This window comes from Puntigrus tetrazona, chromosome 19 (assembly GCF_018831695.1).
Source record: "Puntigrus tetrazona isolate hp1 chromosome 19, ASM1883169v1, whole genome shotgun sequence".
NCBI classification, from domain to species: Eukaryota; Metazoa; Chordata; class Actinopteri; order Cypriniformes; family Cyprinidae; genus Puntigrus; species Puntigrus tetrazona.
Genome location: NC_056717.1, coordinates 4,906,499 through 4,924,555, shown reverse-complemented (window position 1 = coordinate 4,924,555; position 18,057 = coordinate 4,906,499). Strand labels below are relative to the sequence as shown.

At 38.5% G+C, this 18,057-nt stretch overlaps 1 pseudogene; it reads right to left on the bottom strand.

Annotated features, from left to right (window-relative positions):
- The window catches only part of LOC122323826, a 29,933-nt pseudogene extending 16,970 nt beyond the window's left edge, over positions 1 to 12,963 (bottom strand).
- Positions 12,964 to 18,057: the final 5,094 nt, after the last annotated feature.

Below are 18,057 nucleotides of genomic sequence, written 5' to 3'. Positions count from 1 at the left end.
CCTCTCCTGGGGGTAGGGAACTATGGCTGAAAACGTGCGCAGGCGTCGGTATGCATTGGCATCACTGGGTTGCTTTACAGTCTTTCCAGGACCTCACCCATGGCACGTATGATGATGGACTCAGGGGAACTGTCAGTTGTGCGCGGGAGTAAACAAAAGTTTGTACGTCACTGAGTGATTTACCTTCTTTCATCAGGAACTTAGCTAGTGTTTCTCAGTAAAATCTCCAGAGGCAAGTGTCAGGTATGGATTCTCTGGTTGGACTGCTGTGATGGTCCATGGCTCTTTATTTTCTCCAGGTGACAGCTTCTGGAGGTAGGTGTGGTGTCAATGACTTGTCTGCACTCACACAACGCAAAAAGACAAATCGTGAGGTAGGTCCTCTCTTGTGTGTCTCTGACACGACTCTTCCTAGGGCTTTTATGGTTTCCAAAGTCTCTTCCATCTTAGCCACTTCTGTGTGTGTACAGGTACATTATCAACATTAAAGCATGACCCTCATCAACACCAACATCTTTGCACCAGCTGATTAACTCTGCTTGCAGGTAGGGTCTTTTCTCAGAGCCATGATGACTGTTTATTCACTTCTCGGTTACTTAAAATGAGGTGGCAAGATGTGCTTGAGCTTGGCTGGTCTGACCTGTCTTTTTCTTTTCAGGAATTCTTCAGTGACTTACCAGAGGGAGATCCCGGACGAGCCCTCAATTTATGTAGCGCCCTTCTACCTCCTTTTATAATGGCTTAGTAAGAGCAGCACCAGGTTCAATAAACTCAATGCCTAAGAGATGGTGTGTATTAAAAGGCCCTCTGACGCTCAGTGGCCGTGGAAACGGGTAATGAGGCCGCGTGAAACAGAAAAACTGGCCTCTTCACTCCTGAGCAGCAAACAAATGAAAAACAGTGTACCTGGATTCCTTTTTGAACTGTGATACGATCGCGAAACTCCCCTGGTAGGCCTCCTGCAGATCCTCGCACTGCGCCGTCCCGGGTGGCCGATGTGGGTCACACTCCAACGTAACAGCCAGAGGAACCCCAGACCTCGCGGTGATCTGGAGCGCTATCTGAATTTCCTTCTGGGACAATTACACGACGAAACGCTCCAAAATCTCAGTCCTTCTGTCCTCGTTTGAAAGCAGTTAAATAAAAACACACTTTAAACACCGTCTGTCTCAGCACTCAAAAACGAGTGGAATGGACGTGGACTGCCTTAACGGAAAAAACGAACATGGAACATACTGAACATAAACAACACAATAAGTTAAATAACTTGTGTATACACACGCACTATATACACTTTAAAAGTATTAATTTGATGATTTATCAATTAATTTACTGTATTTCTCCAGTATTTTCAGCTCAAATCTCTCTTCGATCAGTTCTATATTTTATGGCACATCTCTCTTCTCTCCTTACTAACCACTCACATCCCTTATTTTACCCGAGAGGCGGGACTTAACACATACTACCCAATGAAAATAAAATCATCCTAACATGTATGGGGCAAAAGCAAGTTTCTTCACCTGTGCACCCCCAATCAATGTTAATACCAACCTGGCATTCTTAAAGACACAAGCACACATATTTTTGTGACTCAGTATAAAACAAATGTTAGACTCATTAATATTTCAGTTCTGAATGAGACTGAATGAAACAAACTCTAAATGAAGAAACGTCAACCCACAACACTCCAGAATTATATTCTAGTGGGTTACAAAAGCATTTCTTTTTAATAATAAAGAAGAAAATAATCAAAAAAGTTGAAAATGAAGTGTTGGGTAGAGTTAGGCAGGCCTTCATTGTCAACTGTTTAATAATATGAATTCAAATTAACATTTACACTCAATAAGTTGCATTCTGTTTTAAAATGTACTTTAACACACGAGGTGCAGATCATTGCAATAAGTAGTATAAATAGCAAAAATGCACTTAAATAATGCTGCCGCTTTCAATTAGTGTACATAGAAACCACTGCTATTTGAATTTGAAGTGTAAATAGTATATCTGCTAAAAAATGCTGCTTTTCACCTAGTGTAAATAGAATAAATCGCTATTTTCACTTAAATAGTCAGCTGCCTACATCATATCTCTCCTCACTATGAAACTAATGATGTTGACGATTACATCCATAATAACCAAGCGAGAGCTGTTTGTTTTGAAAGCGATTCTCCGAGGTTAGTGCTCAAACAATATGAAGCAGCAAACAGCAGATGGTTCTGTGCAATGATCAATTCTTAAACACATGAGAAGAAATGAGTGTGTGAAGTTATGAGATGAGACACGCCGCTTGGGAATCGGTCTCAGAAACACCGATCCGACCCTGCGTCTGAATGTGTGATCTTATTGTCCTCGGGCGGTTCCACCCTCAACAGTGCTGTGGTACGTGATCCTCGGGAGCAATGCTGGCTAACCGTCGGAAGATGAGCTCCGTGAGCAGACGCACACCGCTCGAGAGCGGCCTGTCTCGAGAGCCGCCAAATCTTGGCATAAAAAGAACAATATGTCCAGGGTTTGTTTCTGTGCTGTATGGACTGCACAACACTTTCCAAGAACTCACCCCACTTTTGTTAGATTATTTTAGAAATAAAAAGCCTTTCTGAGAATTTGGTTTGCCCAGGACGAATGTTATTTTAGCATTATTATAGCATCTATTCATTTTTTTTAATTAGCTTTTGTTTCAAGATTTTCATTTTAAAAAAGGTTTTCATACGTGATTTTCACATTTTTATGATTTTTAAAAATATTTTAAAATAAAAACAATAATTAAATAAATGTAAATATTAAAATATTTAAATATTATTTCATAGCTTTCATTATTCATTATTTATTTAAATTTTAACACAAATAATTTTGATAGCTTTTTGGTTTTAGTTACCAATAAAACTAAATTAGCTTTTTAATATACATTTTCAGCTTTCAATATTAATGTAGCTTAGGTTGTGTCATTTTATGTGATTTTGACACTTTTAAATGTTTTTTCCTTTAATTTCTTTACATTTTCCATTTAAAAACAAATGATAAAGATAAATATTCTCATCCGCTTGTAATTCATTATATTCTCTTTTCATTGTATTTATTTTATTTATTATAATTAAAAATGTTTGAACAGTATTAGTTTTGGTTTTATTTAACAACACCACCACCACCAAATTAGCTTTTTATTTTTATATTATTTCCAGCTTTTGTGTTTTTAACATTTTTAAATGTTTTTATGGTTCTAGTCTACAATAACAACACTGCACCTGGACGACTGAAGACCAATGTGTTAATAAATGCATACTTCAAATATTATAATGTACAATAAAACAGAAACGATCAGTCCATTAAATCTTCAAAGAAGAAAGCGCCTCAAAATATTAACGCCACAACATAATGACACGTTTTCTCAAAGTTTCGACGTAAACTCTCATTTCCATCCCATCATTGACTTTTTAACAGCTGCTCGTCACTCATAAATATTCAGCTCAGGTCCACTGGCACAGTATAAACGACTTTCTGATACACACACACACACACACACACACACATTCATTCTCCAACACACATACACTGTACACACACGTTGCTGCAGTGTAAAGCTCCATTTTGAGGTGAACTGGAAAAAAACCGCAAGCCATCTTCTTTACAAGGGTGTTTATCTACACTGGAGCTTTACAACTTCAAACCGGAGACACAAAGTGGACATGAAATGAAAGAGCTCAGAGAGCAGCTATAAACACAAATCAATTCTACTGTACTTTCAGGAGGAACATAACAGTCCTGCAGGCTTTCCCAGAGTTCACTGCCACAGCGCCAATACACAGCAAAACACACACAGGAGAGTCACTTCTTCAAGGTTAAAATACTAGATTCTGCAGCAGCTTAAAGAGGGCATGTTTCTGTTGAACAAACACCAGAAGCGGCTTCACTAGCTCTTCTGCCAAAAGGGTACTGTACGGTTTTTTTAAAGCTTGTCAAAAGGTTTGTTTCATGTTTTTGTTGGTTATATGGCCGTTTATGCTTTGCACTTTTTACATTTTTGCTTTCAACTCAACTTTCAGTTGTCATGTTCTCAAATAAATAGTGAAAGCTCAGAGCCTCACGCTCATCTTTTTTACACTGAAAGTGATTGTATTTAGACATCTTTCATCTTTCATTTGTAAAATTATCAAGACAAAAAGTATTAAAAAAAACGTACATCTACAAGGTTATTTTCTGGAGTTGTTTTAAATTGATTGGCTTAATGTTGAGGGAATCAGGGTGATACACGACCTGCAAAGATATACAATGTTTGTCTCTGATTGACATGTCGTTCCTGAATGAATCAAAGTTTTGAACGAATCAGTAGAGTGAATCAATCAATGGCTCACTCGTACTTTTACGGACTGATGTACCAAAACAACCTACAGAAAAAGTCCTTGAAAAATCTAATCATCAACACTAAAATATACATATGGCTGTAGCTCTCCATATTGTGAAACCATTTCAGCGCCTGTTAGTTCAAGTATCCTGACTCAGCAGCACAGCCAATGCAGGAGCGGGACTATCTGCTTTTAGACCAATGGGAGGCGTGGAAAGGGTTGATAAAAGCAGACTGATCTGATGTTCCCGCAATTCTGATGCTGCCGATGCAGAAATGACAATCTCTGATATTATCTCGGATAATAAAACCTTCCCGGTCGGGGGTCACGAGTCTAGCTGCAGTAAAAGAGAAAGAGTTAAAGAAAGAGAAACAGAAAAACAGAAAGCAAGATATGCAGAGGAGAATACCTTCTTATTTTCCAGCCACTGCTTTGATTACACAGATCCTGTTTAGAGAACAAACAGTCACACAGACAACACCCTGCTCCCTCGTGTGTGTGTGTGTGTGTGTACTTGTTTATGCTAAACCAACAAAGATAGTAAAACAGTAAAACAGATAGTGTGTGTGTCTGTGTGTGTGTGTGTGTGTGTGTCTGTGTGTGTCTGTATGTGTGTGTGTGTGTGTGTGTCTGTAAATGTGTGTGTGTGTGTGTGTCTGTGTGTGTGTGTGTGTGTGTGTGTGTGTGTGTCTGTATGTGTGTGTGTGTGTGTGTGTGTGTGTGTGTGTGTGTGTGTGTGTGTGTGTGTGTGTCTGTATGTGTGTGTCTGTATGTGTGTCTGTATGTGTGTGTGTGTGTGTGTGTGTGTGTGTCTGTGTGTGTTCTTTTAAATCCTTGACGACAAGTTATTTAGCGTGTAGTTAAAACTCAGATCAATAAAGTCTGACATTGAAAACCAAGCAGCTGCTCACTCATAAAATTATAATAATAAAACCTCATAAACATTAATAGACATTAAACACGCAGTAAAATGATTACACAAGGTGTAGCAGACATTAATGGCTTCTCGAACGAATATGATTTTATGATTTTCATGGAGTATATCTGTGTATGCCAAACAGTCACATAGTAAAACAACCCCTCTGAACTCAACCTATAATGTTCATTTACAATAACTATACATTTACAATTACTCAGTCTTGTTCATCTAGGTTAGCAATACACTATTGTTCGTTTTTAATTCATTTTTCTTCATGTGAATTAATGCAAAAGTTAAAACTGTATTATCGTATCTATGAATGGGCATAATATTAATAAATGGTGCATTTTTAAGTTAATGTTAGTTATTGCATTGACTGATGTTCATGTACAGAACATCACACCTAAAAGTTACCTAGCACTGATCATGTTAGTCTTCCTTTAATTTTACCCAGTGTCCCCTGCTCCCTGAACTTTGAATTAAATAAAAGCGCTTGGCTTCTGTACTTTCTATGTAAACACCTTCTTTGCATGTGAAATGAGAAACATTGCTTACTGAACTCCTAGTTTCCTCCTTATCACCAAAAGGCCAGCTGAAGTCCAATCTACAGAAGAACATGCTTCTGCTTTAATGCTCATATATATATATATATATATATATATATGAGAGAGACTAGTGAGGGAGCATACGATTCAACAGAAATGGAAAGAGCCCACTGATGCAGCATGTGTTAACCAGAAGAGGAACAGGAACCCGAAACACACTCCAGTCATCAAACACCACCATGTTCTCCATTATCTGACTACTATCACCTCAGATCAACTCATCCCTGATGGTGATTACATTAAATCAGAGGTTTGGCAGCATAATGCAATCAAACTCAATTCTTTAATTTAGCTGTAGCTGATGTGTATTACATACGTGTGTATGTGTGTGTGTGTGTGTGTGTGTGTGTGTGTGTGTGGGTGTGTGGGTGTGTGTCCTTTTATCATTTATTTATTTTTCATTTTAGATTCTTTTTAGATGCATTTAATGCTAACTCAGAACTTGCATGTATTTTTTATTTTTATATACATAGTATATATGCACAGTGCCCGCTCATATTATGTAAAGCATATTTGTATGCAATTAATTATAGATATATATATATGAATTGTGTATGTATAAAAGTTCTGGGCAGACTCAGCAGAGTTATTATATAAATCTAAAAAGAGCCTAAAATAAATAAATAAATGATCAAAAGGCATCTGAAAGTACAAAATGATAAAATAAAATGTTAATTTCTGTAAATGCTAATAGTATATAAACAACACTGGTTCTGAACTGATCTTGGTCGGTCAGTTTTCCGTACAAATCTTTCCACACATTCTGCATTTAAGTCCATTATTTACATATATTAACAAATTACCATATTTTCACCTAAGCAAACATCTCTGTTCCTTAACGTTTTGCATGTTACAGGCAGGGTCAAAGGTTAAAGTGATAACAGCAGCGTCCTCTAAACGGTACAATGATATCTCATCTGTGCATTACGTAAGAGCTGTACAACAATAAAACCAAAAACCAGAACTCAAACCCAACACTAGACCTGACTTAAAAAGACAAGAAACAACTACCCTTTTTTTTCTATTAGTGCGGTACAGTTTATTACAAACCCTCCAATCAAATTGCATTTTAGTGTGGCGCTGGTTATGGTTTCACATTAATATGTGAAGTGATCGACTATTACGCCCAACTGATCACGCCGCTGATGATTTCTTCCCGCGCCAGCGCGAGCAACTGCCATTGAAAAGACTGGCGACGCTAACTTCTCCAGGCGTTGAGTTTCTGCAAGCATTAAACCCATTCTAAAGATTACAAGAACAAAACACAAAGCGCCAGTGCTAACACAGCTGCGGTGACGGTTCAATCAATAAGAGCTTGTCAGACAAGGTCCAACCTGTCAAAATATAACCGTGAGTCTGCACTTCTGCACGCTGCGTTTGACACTTCTTTATCACAGCGCTAAAGGAAAAGGATGGAAAAAGGTCCTATAGACGCACACAGAGCAAGGAACAGGTCCACACATCCTGTCACAGCACTTGTTTTTACAACAACGCTGCAATGCTTTGTTGCGTCAGCAGAAAAGGAAAGGTTTCAGAGAACTGAAAAACGCTGACTTTGATCCAGCCGTGTCTGTGGACCCCGAGGTCGGTCTTGGGGATAACTCGACAGCAACTGCCTCCTTCTCACAGTCCTCGCCTCAAACACGTCAACAGCTGAACTGCTGTCGCAACGAGACCTTTTGAAATACAATTTTGCAATAAAAATGAAATCTCTTGCAAAACTGGTTTCATGTCCATAGAAAGCGCTGAGTGGAAGCAAATGGCCCACTTTTAAGGTTTCGAACACGCTTTTAGAGAATAAAACGCTCAAATTTGGTTGAAATAATGTTACATTGTCATTGATTGTAATCCAACATTTATGTAAAAATTCAAACGTGCTTTTTCTGACTTTTACATATTAAAATATATGAAAGAATAAGGAAGCACATAAAGTTTCATTGTGTTTTAGGAGTAAAAAATGACATGTGGGCAAAACCTAGGATAGTGGTGCAAAAACTAACAAACTAAAATTATAAACTAATTAGTATCAGGGGTACAATAACTGATCTTTTAATGTGTTAAACTGATTTTTGTTGTATATATATATACACAAAAATAATTGAAGCCTGATTTAATCTGACTCATCAAATTTGTTGAGTTTCTTGATATGACTTTCTATTGGTGAACAAAAAGGGTGAAAAGAAAAGATGTCTTTCGAAATATGAAGACGGGTTAATAGGCTTGTGTGAAGAAGTAGGGCAGTTTTTAATTAAAGTGTAACTGAACTATTACAATGTGGTGTGTGGAAAATGTTTGGGGGGAAAATGAAGGCTCTATTCTCTTAGTCCATAAAATGTCTGACGTCGCTTCAGTGTGATATTCAGAGCAAAACGAGAAGACGGTGCTTTTTTTTATGCCGTGCGACTAGAGAGCTGTGTGTGTCTTTCAGCAGATGGGTCATCATAATGTAGTGCAGCACCATGGAGACTCAACACAAGTGCCACGTTTGGAAAGTGAGCTGAAGTTGACAGATCTGAGATGAGTCAGACTGTTTGGCTGTGTGTGTGTGGCGAGGTTACTACAGGCCGTCTCTGAGCACACTTCTACTTTCCTCCGGCGTGAACTACAGTAACCTAGGATCATGCCGTCTGCTGGTTTCCTCCGCCCCGTGTGTTTGACAGACGAGCTTCCTCGCAGCACTTTAAACAAACACCTCACTATTTGACGCACCACCGAAAAACTGAGTTCAGTGATGTCAGCCGTCTCTGTTGTGCGGTGAAGGCCACGCTGCTGACTGATGAGGGAGGCGCGGCTTTGGTGCACTACAACAGCGACGCCTACATAGAGATGTTTACCCTAACTTTAAAGTGGCGCTTGGCCATACACGAATGCTATTACAAATCATGCAGCGCGTATAAGAGTTAGCGCAAAATAGATGAAATTTCTATACTTTTTCTATTAAAACACATAATAAAATGCCATTTATTCCTGTGATCAAAGTATTTTCAGCATCATTACTCCAGTCTTCAGTGTCACACGATCCTTCAGAAATCATATAATATGTTGATATGCTGCTCAGTAAACATGATTATTATTATTATCATCAGTACATTTCCCTTTAGTATTCTGTTTTTAAACAAATAAATGCCTTTATTCTCACTTTTTGATCAAAGGCAGCTTTAATAAGAATAAATTTAAAAAAAGTGTTGGGCGCATGTGCTCCATATTCATATCCTCACATCACGAGTCTCCGTGAGACCGCAGACAGACACACAATAATATCAGGCTCATTTTTTTTAAATTACTTATTAAAATTTATTTAATTTTAATGACTTATCCGGGGTAAAATCTACACATTATGCGACATTTAGTCGATTTTTAATACGATCGAATTCTTCTAGCAAATGATCGTATAAATACAAATTAAAAGTTGATCATTCGAATTCTCACATTGTTCTAGTTACAGAAAACGAGCAAAGAACATCAACAGTTTCAGCGATGACTGCCTGAAGGCCTCTGATTGGCCGCTGCGCCTCGTAAGCCCGTGTGTGATTGGTTAAAAACTGCAACATTGACGGAACAAGCCTAATATTAGTTCGATTAGATTAGTATTACTACCCGAGATTAATAATAATAAAAATAGTCTTCGCTATCATTATAAGGGATCAATGACCCTAAAAATAAAAACAAATCAATTAAAATAACTTAGCAACAGCAAAACATATGGACACGTCCTTTATAAACACACATTCAGCAGCCAATCAGTACTAATATATGACTGTTGCATGACGTTGTGGAGAAAACCAGTTCTCCAGTAGACCTCATGACATTTCATGGTCGTCTCAGGTCAAAGGTCAAAGCGTCACGAGGCTGTATTGATTCTCAGGTTTCAAGGGTTTCACTGGACTCACTCATCAACACAACGCCAATCCGTTGTGAATCATTACCGCTTATATATCTATATTTACTAGCATTTGATGATAAATTTCACCCAGGAGCGTGAATGGAGGCAGCCGGGCTTTGATTTAGGTTTGAGGAAAGCAGTGATTTTCAGTTCAAGGTTTGTTTTTAGATGACTGAGCGCGATACGTTTTCTTTTCTCCGCAACTCGCTTCTCGGAAGAGTAAGTTCGTGAAGCCGGTCAGCAGTGATAAGGCGACCTTGAGAGACGCTTGCTGCCGTTCTGAAAGCTGACTTGAGTTTTTAAATGCGGCAGTACGCTGCGGTGTCAAAATTAATTTTTACAGCACAGCAAAATTAGCTGGGTATCTGCATACGACCTTGTGTGGAGGGACGACGCCCACTCGCTTCTTAAGGAGCTAGTCAAGAATGTCTCATGACAGGATGAAAAATTCTAAACGGGTTCTCAAACGTTAAGAACAGATAACATTATTAGTATTATTAAGAAAATGTCTTGATCTGAATGAACGACTCACTGATAAACAATAGATTGAAAACGCTTTAAGAAAGCTTCCTAAAAACCTTAAGAGAAGAGATAAGAAAACTCTTAAGATGAATTTCGGGGAATTAGAAAATTCTTACCTTTTCCTTGAGTCAGAAAACAAGCAAAAAAAGCAGACAGGAAGATTTTTTTTTTTCTAAAACAGTCTTATAACCATTAGGCACAATTACTATTACCATTGTTTTTTAGTATTATTTATATTACTATTATAGTATTGATTAATAGAATTTGTTCATTTCAGTTTCTATCTCCTTTCTTTCATTTGCATTTTTGTTTTTGGCTTTTTTCTCGCCAAGTCAACATTTCTCATTTTTGTAAGTTTGATTTCTAACTCTAATATTTCAGACGCTATATAAATTATATTTATGACATCATCTCAAGTGTATTATTTTATTTTATAGTAATATTTTATTTTCAGCTTTACTGCTAAAAAACGATTTTTAACAGCCTTAGTCTTCACTGCTTAAACCTTTGTAAGTCGCGCTTTGGACAGAAGCAAAAACGACAGTGTGAATGTAAAATCAATTATCACAAAATGAGAAAAATAACCGCTTCGTAGGCAGTAAAGCAGCACATGGCACGTATCCTGCGACACTAATAACTAGTTATTTTAATGTGTTAATATCTCTGTTTAATAGGCTGAACGAAGCTGCATCTTTCCAGACGCCCTTGAGAATGTTACGGAGTCTCTGCTTTCTTTACAGGACAGCTGCGTTGCACGCATTGCTGTTACATAGATTACAGCGTTCAGAGATTATGTCATTCATAACACTATATCCTCCCTGCCAATGAGAACAGACTTCTACTACTAGTTCAACTCAACTTCAACACACACACGGTTATATAACAGCCCTCCTGAGTCATGACAAGAATGAGGGCATGTACCTCAGCAGCACCCTGAGTGAATTACACTGTGTGTGTGTGTGTGTGTGTGTGTGTGTGTGCCATAAAACAACCTACAGTACTAACATTTATCTTAGAATCCATCAGTGCAATAAAACACGGGCTGGGAGTCGGATCCGCTGAAGATCACAGAGGACTGCAACACGAGTCAGCTGGACTGATATCCTTCTAGACGGTTCACGCCACGCGCACGCATCTTAAAAGACACCTAAAGACAACTAAGAGCCGGATTTCAATCCATCAGACTATGCAGACTGCAAAATAATTTTTTTTTTTTTTTAAAGATATTTGTAACTGCAAACATTTCAAGTGTGACAATCAACGCAATCCTTAAAAATGTATGCTGTGGACAGAATTTCCAATAGAATTTCTGCAGAATTTGAGAATCAATTTAGAGCAAAGAAATATTCACACAAAGATTCTGAAAAAAGTTAGTTCCAAAATTCCATTAGAATTTATGAATTTTCAGAACACATACATATATATGTGTGTGTGTGTGTGTGTGTGTGTGTGTGTGTGTGTGTGTGTGTATATACATATATATACATAATATAAATACAGTATATAATTACAGTATATATAGTATTCTGAAAGGTGTACTTGGGTGTACCTCTTTGCACGGATTCTAGAAAAGCCTACAGTTTTTTTCATGATGGTGGGGGTATTTATTGATTATAAGTGTTATTTTAAAACAGAAAGAAATTAAATAATATTTATGGGGGTATTTTATTGATTAAATTGTTAGTTTTAAACATAATTTTTTTTTATATTTATTGGGGTTATTTATTGATTATAATTGTTATTTTAAAACATAAAAATGTAATAATATATTGGGGGTATTATCATCATATCTTCATAGACATTACCGTGACAAGTGAAAAAGCGTGCTCTAAAAAGCATGATGCGTAAAACGCGTGTAGCGACGGAGTTTACTCACTCATTCTCCAGGAGGGTCATACACACGACCTCTGACCCCGGGTTGTTGGCTTTCGCTGGAGCAGCGCTGCAGGTTCCAGGTGGCCACGCGCACCGCGGGCTTCGTCGCGCGCGGCCGCCGGAGGCTCCACGCAGTGCCGCGCGGAGCAGACGAGCGGCGGTCCCCGAGCGGGGCGTCCGGTTCTCGCCGCCGCCCCCGAGGGACGTGGGGCTGAGTGCGCGAGCCCGCCGTTCGTGTTCGTGGAAGGAGTCCTGGAGCGCTCCACGAACACCTGGAAGCGGACGCGGTCCAGCAGAGACGAGTTGATGCTGGGCACCTTGACCAGGTCCTCGATGCTCCGGAACGGACCGTGCGCGGAACGGAACTCCACGATGCTCCGGGCGAGTTTTTCGGTGATGCCGCGGACGCGCTCGCGAGCTGCGGCGGCGTGGCGGTGTTGATGTTGACGCCGGTGCACGGCAGGTGCTCCTGCTCTTTGCGCAGAGACGAGGGCGAGGATTAGACGAGCTGTTCTTGCTCGACACGCAGATCTCCAGTTTAACAGCCTCTAGTTTGCGGCGCGACCCCGCCGACCAGCGCCAGGTCCTCCACCTTCTTGAATCCGCCGATGCATTCGCGGTACTCCACGATGTTGTGAGCCACCCCGCGGTTCACGCCCGGGAGAGTCATGAGCTCCTCCTCGGTGGCGGTGTTGATGTTCAGCCGCCCTGGTTCACCAGGATGTGGCTGAAGTTGCACGCCGCGCTGAACTTGCGCTTGCCCTGAAACAAATCCGTGGGGTCCTTGGGAATGGACCGGTGGCACCCGAGATTCCCACCCATGTCCCGGTGAATCAGTTCGCGAACCGAGAACGAAAGCCGTTGCGCAGCGCGCGTGGAAGACCCCGCGCGCAATATAGACCAGTCGTGATACTTCAGCTAATCTAAACCCGCTCGTTAAACGCGGGTCGTCGTGATCTCTTATCTCCGTCGGTTCGGGCAAAATCCGCCGCGTTTTCTCAGCCTCGGAGCAGAGGCGTCCATATCAACGCGCTTCAGACAGAACTGAACTGAAGTGAACTCCTAGCGCGGGTTCTGTGTCGAGGAGGCTATCCGAATCTTTCCTTCGAGCCGACTCTTTTAATGACTCGTTCGAATCAATCTACTAAGCGTTCCTGAAGGAAGGTAATAGCCAGCAATACACAGTTTAGGCAGTTTTTATGCAAAAATCATTAGGATATTAGTTCCATTAAGATATTTAGTACATTTCTTACCGTAAATATATCAAAACTTAATTTCTGATTAGTAATAGGTTTAGTAGTAATACATTTGGACAACTTTAAAGGTGATTTTATCAGTATTTTTATTTTTTTATCAGTATTTTTATTGCCATATCCTAAGAAACCAAAGGCCTGTATCAGTGCAGTCTAAAGCTTATTAATTTGGCTTTTTTATAACAGAATTGACTGGTTTTGTGGTCCGGGTCACGTGCGTCAAGACATAACCTTCTTAATTACTAAACACAAAATTAAATCTATTTTATACAACTGGATCGAAAACATAGTAATAACATGCAAACATATTACGCGCAAAAAAACGCACAGGAAAATATGTTAACTTTAATGATTAACTGAAACGAACCGAGCGGTTCGAAGGAGTCGACTCAGACGAATCGGACTTGGCTATTTCCCACAGCACTAATCAAACGGCCTTGGCGTCCAGTCGAAGGGGGCGTGGCCTCCTGTCATTATTGGCCATTGCCTGCGGACTCTCCCAATACCACACTTGATAGAGACACGAAGTTATTGTGATCTTCTTTCCTAATGAACATTTTGTTCCCATTTACTGATGCATGAACTAATAGCAGGGTAACAGTAAAGAGCGTGGAGCTCAAATGTCTTTTGGAAAGGTCTGCTGCTTTTTAATTTATAGAGTACCGTTTAAACATTGAATGAGAAATTCTGTGTGGCATAAATTATTCTGTTTTGTTGTTCTAAAAGTGGTTTTACAGATATTTGGTTTATAGACATAAATACAAATCACACTGGAACCGCTTTCTGCGTTAAAGACTCTACTTCTTTAAAAAAGCCTGGCCTCAACTCTGCTACGTTTTTTTTTCTTTCAATTATAACCCTGAATAGCTCGTGCAAGTGTGTCAGGAGAGATGAGGACACGCTTATATAACTCTAAACCTCGCGTGTCAAAGTAATTATCACGCTGTCGATTCAATGCCATTAAATGAATGCCAGATGATTCATCCTGGGTTTGATTGGAGCTAACAGAAGAAGATAAAATCTCCCTCAAGATTCAAAATAAGTTCTTATCAGGGACATTTAGCTGTTTAAAGTAAAACTAAACAAAGTCCAATCATTTATGACTAAAACGCTATCAAATAATTGCTGTATTAATTACTTGCGCGTTGACTTTCATGCGCTCACTTCACAGATCTGGTTTTGTCTATGTGGACTAGTTAAAGGAAACCTCCACTTTTTTTTTTTTTTGAAATAAGCTCATTCCCTGCAAATCCCCAGAAGTCAATGAGTTGAGTTTTACAGTTTATGAAGCCATTCAGCCATCTCCGGTCTGGCCATAGCACTGTTAGCATAGCTTAGCATAGATCATTGAACTGACAGACCAGTAGCATCAGGTTCAAAAACGACCAGAGTGTTTTGATACCTGTCTGGTTTAAAACCTGTTCTCTTCTGTAGCTATATCGCACTCAAGACTGGCGGAAAATGAAAAGTTAGGCTTCCTAGGTCGGACTGTACTCTCATTCTGGAGAAGTTCGCTGTCGCATCGCGGCACGCGTGCGATGCCGCAGCAAACGCCTTCTTTGATTATTACTCCTGTTTATAATGTCAGAATGAACATCTTCGTGAAAAAACGAATCAGTGTTAGGTTCAGTGACTCATTCAATGACTTCGCTTATCAAAACAGGTAACGCTTTCACCGTCTTCCTGGGGTAAGAGGTGAGCTGCTGCAGAACAATCCCCAGTACATGATAGATGAAGGTTTGGGGAGAAGATTGGCTTGGTTTGAATGAATGACGTTAATCAGCGGACACAGAGCAAGCTTCACACGAGAACTGAGATGATTAAAAGATCGTAACACACAAGATACTGAATGTAAAATGAAAACGATGATCAAATCAAAGGCTGCAGAACTCATTCAGTTATTATAGAGCTCCTTATCCAGTGTTTTCAGCATCTCAGCAGTTTTTCTGAATATTTTGAATTAGATTTTTTAGAAGAATAAAAAGAGACGTTCAACCAACTTAAGAGTTAATCTCAACCACTATATATATATATATATATATATATATATATATATATATATATATATATATATATATTTCATTTTAATTTTTGAGCTTTAGTAATGTTGCTGTTTTTATCACTCACCCATATGATTTTTATTTTAACTTTTCATTTTAGTTTATTTAGTTTTAGTTATATAACTACTTTAACTTAAGCTGAGGAAATGATATCTTGGCAACTAGCTTAAATAAAGTATTTATTTATTTATCTAAACATTTAATTAATTGTTTTAGTTTATTTACAATTTTTTATTTCATGCTTTATTTTAGTTAATATAATTTTTTGTTCATTTAATATAATTACATTTGCTTTTATTTCAATTTATTTAATTTTTTGTTAATGATAAATTAAAAGACGTTTAAAAGTGAATTAAAGACGCAAATAGAAGTAAAATAGCGTAAAACAAAACTATTATTATAATGATTTTTTTCCGTTTGTACAGTGCAATCGAAAATATTGCACAGTACTATATCAGTCTTCTTTTTTATATTTACACTATAAATAACTTAAAAAGATGTTACGCTTGTAAACCTCTGTCCTAGACGGGCTGTTTGTCGACAGCAAGCGCTTTGTCCGTCTGCTTGTAGACTTCAAGCGTACTTGAGGTTCAGAGTATTGCACAGCTAAAAGACGCTTCTCAAAAGAAGCTCTCAGTGCAGCCCAAGATATCACACACACACACACACACACACACACACACACACACACACACACACACACTTACACACACACACTCACACACACACACTCACACACACACACTACACACACACACACACACACACACACACACACACACACACACACACACACACACACACACACACACACACTCACACACACACTCACACACACACACTCACACACACACACTACACACACTACACACACACACACACACTCACACACACACTCACACACTACACACTACACACTACACACACACACACACACACACACACACTATAATTTGAGTTCAGCGGGTTCCAGCACAAGTGAAATGAATGTAAGAGGGTGATGTAATTATATTTCTTGGTAACAAAAGGGCTGTATCCATGGCGAGAGACTGCAGGTGGTGCAACCTAATTCAGACAAATCACTCCCGCTTTTTTACCCCGAGTTTTGAAGTTGATATGCTAATAAATCGATCCGATGCATGAGCGCTGATGAGTCTAGAGTCACGGCGCCGCGAGCCCGATGGGAATGAGGTCATTGTTAAAGCAGGATTGTGCGTCCTGCTCAGTCAGATGTCACGGTACGGCTTTGTGTTTGGCAGGACGTCCAGCTCTGGCATCAAATCAAGAGCGTTGTGTTGGTTACATAAGAGCGCCGAGGGACCCTATTAACAAACTCTCACACACCAGAGGCAAGCAGGGTCACTAAATGATAGCGTTTGCATCCGTTGTAGATGATTAAACGCCGTCCGAGGGTCGTTCTCAGGACATTTATCAGTTGATGCATTCGAAAACCTTTGACCTTTTTGGTTACAGGAACGCATGTTTACTTTGCCCCCCCTCCCAGATGTTTATATCAAGGCACACTAAAACAGAATGATCCTCAGTTTACCAGCACATGCAAATCATATATATAGGAATTACAAACATACTGTCTGAGGCTGTTTTGGTTTGAAACACACAACACACACACACACACACACACACACACACACACACACATCCCAGAACAAAGCAAAAGAACAGGCAACAAAACAAAACAACAAACGAGCAATTAAACACAGCGTGCAAAACAACTGAACAAAAAGCTCACTAAAAACTAAAACACACCACAAAACATACATGCATGTTAAGATACATACATAAAGAGCAGACAAGAAAACAAAACAACAAATTAAACAAAAATCATAAATAAAAGAGTACACAATAAAACTAATCTAAACAAACAAAAAGCATAAACAACAAACATAAAAGCACAAAATCGGTCATGTAAACAAACTAAAACCACAACTAAAAAAAGTACACAATAAAACAAATATAAAGAAAGAAACAAAAAAAAAACAAACATAAAAAGACAAAATCAATCATATAAACAAACACAAACAAAAACACTAACAAAATCATAAAAATCAACAACATCATAAACAAACAAAAACCACAACAATAAAAAGTACACAATAAAACAAATATAAACAAACTCAAACAAGAGCATGAAAACAAACATAAAAAGACAAAATCAATCATATAAACAAACAAAAACCTAAAAAAACTAAACACAAAAAGCATTAAAAAAATCAAAAACACGAAATCATGTAAAAAAAACTAAAACCACAACTAAAAAAAAGTACGCAATAAAACAAATATAAACAAACAAAAAGCATAAATAAACATAAAAACACAAAATCAATCACGTAAACAAACACAAGCCACAACTAAAAAAGTACACAATAAAACAAATATAAACAAAGAAAAAGCATTAAAAAAATCAAAACACGTAACATCATAGAAACAAATGTAAAAAAACAACAACAAAAAAAGTACAAAATAAAACAAATATGAACAAACAAAAACTAAACACAAACAAAAAACATTGAGAAATCGAACATAAAAAGACAAAATCAATCTCATATAAACCAAGCCCAACCCCGGCGTATGACCCAGAGTGA